The 4,960-nt window shown below is 40.1% G+C and overlaps 1 long non-coding RNA gene across 1 annotated transcript; it reads left to right on the top strand.

Annotated features, from left to right (window-relative positions):
• The first annotated feature begins 393 nt into the window (after window positions 1-393).
• Window positions 394-3,901, top strand: LOC117129551. Its single transcript, XR_004453187.1, has 2 exons — window positions 394-2,812; window positions 2,928-3,901. It is a non-coding gene; the product is annotated as an uncharacterized LOC117129551 (long non-coding RNA).
• The last annotated feature ends 1,059 nt before the right edge of the window (window positions 3,902-4,960 follow it).

Raw genomic sequence — 4,960 nt, 5'->3', positions numbered from 1 at the left:
TCCTATGAGATTTATTCAACTTGCTGGTGTTTCTCCACCATTTTATGTATCAAAATCAAGCTTCTTACAAAGTGATTCATCATGGTTTGATTGGAACGACGAAGAAGCTGTCCTATTCCTAAACTGGGAAACTGGAATCACCTGCTTTGAAAGTGGGATAACTTCTTCATCCCAACTCCTATGAGATTTATTCAACTTCCTGGTGTTTCCCCAACACTTTATGTATCCAAATCAAGCTTCTTACAAAGTGATTCATCCTGGTTTGATTGGAACGACGAAAAAGCTGTCCTATTCCCAAACTGGGAAACTGAAATCACCTGATTTGAAAGTGGGATAACTTCTTAATCCCAACTCCTATGAGATTTATTCAACTTCCTGGTGATTCTCCAACACTTTATGTATCCAAATCAAGCTTCTTACAAAGTGATTCATTCTGGTTTGATTGGAACGACGAAGAAGTTGTCCTATTCCCAAACTGGGAAACTGGAATCACCTGATTTGAAAGTGGGATAACTTCTTCATCCCAACTCCTATGAGATTTATTCAACTTCCTGGTGTTTCTCCAACACTTTATTGTTGAAATGAAGAAGGGAATGACCAGAAGAAGAATCTGGTTCATGATCCAAGTTTGATATTGTAGAGGAAGTAATCCAGATACTTCAAGATGAGACTAGTTCATACAGACTTGTGAACCAAGTTATGGTTAGAGTGGAGAAGGAAGAAGCATGGCTGTGTGTGATCCATTGATCTTAGAAATAAAGAAGACAAAGAGAAGAAGAGATACTTGAAAAGATTCAGGTCTGGAAAACCTTGCTACACAAGGCAGTCCGTACAGTCTTGGCTTCCAAGTTACCTAGAGTGACTTGGATGGTAAGGCAGGTGAGGAACTCGTCCAGTTTGATCTTCTGAAGCAGATTTGAAGTTAAAATGGAGCATCAGACCGTTGGAGAGAGCTGAGACAAGTTGGGAATTAAATAGAGTAAAAGTCACATGTGCATAAGAGGATGAACATGTTGTCACTTTCACCCAACCAGACTGTGCCCATATCTCTCTCCTGTCACTCTCTACTCCCTCTGGTCGAGATTCACCTTGGCTGTACCTTCCTGGCTTCATCAGAAAACCCTACAATATTATTTGTTTAGTAAAACCCTGTTTTAGCATTTGTTTAATATGTGTGCTTGTCTATTTAAGACAATGCTGTATCTGATTGTAAATTAAGGAGAGTAAAACTCTTTCTTCACATACTCTGGTTACTAAACTCTCAGATTCTTCTATTCTCTCTATTCTCTTGTCTCTCACGACCTCCATTACTCCCTTATACTCTAGCATACTCAGAAACTCTCCCAAACACTTTATACTCTCTCCACTGTCTCATTACTTTCAATTGCTCATCAATCACTCTCTGGTTTCATACTGAACCAGAAGCTTATTCTCATCATATTCCTTTTATTTCATCTCAATTCTTTCATGGTATCAGAACCATAAGCTCTTGAGAACCTATATTGCTTCCGCAAATCATCCCTGTCCAAAATCTCTCTTTAAAAATCTGTTCAAACCTGTTCGTTACATCCTTTTATCCTCTGGTCCAAAGGTTTTCCAGGAGGGAAAAACATCACCAGAACTCAAGATAAAGGAGTATCTCAGTCTCTGGAACTCAAGAAAGTCTTAGCTCAGTTCAGCAAGCTTCATCAAAGTCCAGTCTTTCAAATCCTGTCCCTTTCAAACCAGTAGGAACATCCTATTATCCACTGGTCCAAAAATCTTCAAGATGATGAATATTCAAGCATGGGCGAGTTCAGTGAAGCTCAAAACTCCAAACTACTCTCTCTGGGTCAGAATGATGAAGAAAAACCCTAGAGGCAAAGGTGTTTGGAGCCATACTTCAGATGAAGCTCCATGGAAAATCTGCAAGGTCTTTGCTCATGTTAATGAGAGGCAACCAGAAGCTCAGTCTCTGTCCAACAAATCCTACTTCAAGTTGGAAGAGAAGAAAGGTCAGAAGAGTCAGCACTGCAAGAAGGACTCACTAAGGATAGGTGGTGGATATTCAATCCACATCTGAAACAAATGTACTTTCAATAAGCCCCCATGGGCTGGAGAGTCAAGAAACCAGCTCAGGTTTCTTGAGAGTAAGCGGAATCTTCTACTCTAATAAAAGCACTGTGTGTGCTGGTCGTTTGTGTTGTCTTAGGGTGTTTAGAAACTAGCTTGTTGTTCTTGTCTAGTTTCTACACATGAAAAGACTGTCCAATTGTCATTTTGTCTAAGTATTTGTCTGCCTTAGAATTTTGTTAAGAGTCTTAGTGCTATTTTTAATCTCTGTCTCTGAAAAATTTTTTTTTTGCCATTATATTATTCTAATCTTGTCTAGAAAATTGTCTGGTTTATTTGCTTCAAAATTGTCAAGAAAAAGTTTAGAAATTTCTTTTAAAATGTTGTTTAGACCTGGTGTTAGGTTGTGATGTTTCTATGTTACCTGAATGGTTAGTTATGATAATTAGGATTCAGTGTTGTTGCTTGAATAGTTTCAAGAAAGTGTATGTCCATTGTGTTCTTTGTTAAGGTGTTTTTGGAGATCAGACTTGGTGAGAAACCATGTTCTGATCTCTTTATTGTCTTTTGATTCCTGTCTTTAGTTGTGATGACAGGTTATTAAATGTTATGTGATGACCTTTACACATCAAGCACAAGCTCAAAGCTCACACCCTCTTGAAGACTGCTCAAACCGACTTTCTCAAATTTACTTCAATATGGAGTCAACAAAAGCCACAGTCATTCTCAGGGTTCCTATCTGATCCCCTGGTCGTGTATGGTGAAGTCAAATTAGCAAGAAGAAACATAGAGAAGCCATTTCATCTCATGTTCTTAAAAGCACTCAAATTCAGCCATGCTTCAAGGAAAGTTCACAGGTGGATGGTGTCCAATAGAACCAAGAAGACCAGGAGGACAGGAGGGGATCCAAGGGCGAGCTTTACAAACAGGGCTAAACACACAAGGAAAAGGAGTTGGGTAATGAATCCAAAACTCAAATCCACCAAGCTCAGATGAGTAGTGTGTATATGGAGGTTCAAGGAACCAGCCCAGGTTCCTTGGCTGTAAGTTAAACCTCCTAAACCTGAACAATAGCTTGTGTAATGTGTCTGGTCGTTTTTTTTTGAGTGATGGTGTAGAGTCCAATGGATCATGATAAGTTGCTAGAAGTTGCATTGTGTCTTAATCTTATCATCTGTGGTTGTTTTTGTTCCTAGAAGTGTCTGCCTAGGTTGTCATGCATCCATGATATATTGGTCTTGATTGGGAGTCCTTTAATTGTCATGTCTGCCTTGAGATTGTTAAGTATCTAGGAGTGTTCCTAGATGTGTGGTGTATTCATGCTGTTGTTAAAATTGATTAGGTTATTAGCCTAGTCTTCTTTAGCATCTGGATTGTCTTAAAAATGCATATTGGATTGTATTAAAGAGGCATACATATTGTTCCTGATGCATTCATATTGTTTCTAAAGCTGTCATAGGAGGTGATAAGCTGTTTTGCAATCTATTTTTAAGCAGTGGCGACCAGTCTTGAGTTTATTCAATGATCTGGTCCCATGCTGATGTTACTGATCCCTATCTGAGTTGTAATGGTGTGTAGGACACAGGATGTGACTATTAGACCAGAAGCAGCAACAGGAAAAGGGATATAACCATGTTAATCAGAGCCTGCACAAGATGCATATTCCTGAACATGGAGAAAAGAGACCATGTTGTTCAGAGCCTACACTTGGTGTATATTACTGACCATGGAGAGACATCTTATGGTGGAATCAGTTGGCTTAAGCGCAGGCGTAGGAGCTGTTGTGCTCCTGGTTCAAGAGACTCACAAGGAAGGCCATCACCTAAGTCATGAGGAGACTGGTGGTCCATATGATTTTAGAGAGTTGAACAGGTATTGAGAGATTTAGAGAAAGATTAAAGTGAGATGAGATGATTTATGAAATGTAGAAGAGAAACATGATGAACTAGAGAGAGATTATGATGAACTCGTGTTAACCATCAATCAAGACAGAGTTTACAATATATAAAGAGAGACATTAGGGTATTCAGAAGCACTAAGCATGTGAAGTCAAGGATAAGGTTGCTTTAATTCAAATGTAAACCAATGGGGAAGATCACACGCTTATGGCATCTTTTGGTGAGACTCATTTTGCCTTTACAGCCTGTGCCAGACTGTCAGGATAAGCCGCAGCTCCCTTAGCCATCCAAACGGTCTTCTCTTCAAGGTTAAACCTCCATTGGCCGTTTACCTCTTTTACTCGGGTGAAAGGTAACTTTGGGTTGGAGTGGCATTGTACGGTCAGTACGGCCTTGTACGGCCTTGTACGGTCATGACACTCCTCAATGCCCCTTCTCCACTCCTTCACATGATCTCTTCTTCAACTCCTTAAGCCATCTTCTCATATACTGATCACTCATTTCAACACTCCCCCTCAAGCTTAACTTAGTAACTTAGTTAAGCTTGGAACAACCATGAGATCTTCCTCATTAAAAACCTCACCAAGGAAAACCCATTGGGACAAAACCTTGATGAGGGAAAAAGAGTAAAGACCTCACGGCAAAGGGGATCAGCTCCTTGGAGAAAGATCTATGAGTCCCAATCTGGTATGAATGGACTCCATAGTCTTTTGTCTTGCAGCCTTGGTGAACACATCCGCAAGTTGATCCTCACTCCTTGTGTAGCATGGTAAGATTACTCCCAAGACAATCATCTGCCTCAGCTTGTGACAATCAACTTCAATGTGCTTGGTTCTCTCATGGAAGACTGAGTTGGTTGCAATGTGTATAGCCGCTTGATTGTCACAATGCATAGTCATTGGAGTTGCTTGCTCTATCTCCAAGTGCTTCAAGACTCCTTTGATCCACACCAACTCATTGGTAAGCTTCAGCATTGCCCTATACTCAGCTTCAGCACTTGAGCAAGACAC

This window comes from Brassica rapa, unplaced genomic scaffold, assembly GCF_000309985.2.
Source record: "Brassica rapa cultivar Chiifu-401-42 unplaced genomic scaffold, CAAS_Brap_v3.01 Scaffold0020, whole genome shotgun sequence".
Taxonomy (NCBI): domain Eukaryota; kingdom Viridiplantae; phylum Streptophyta; class Magnoliopsida; order Brassicales; family Brassicaceae; genus Brassica; species Brassica rapa.
The sequence above is the reverse complement of the archived record's forward strand: the minus strand, read 5'-3'. Positions and strand labels throughout refer to the sequence as shown.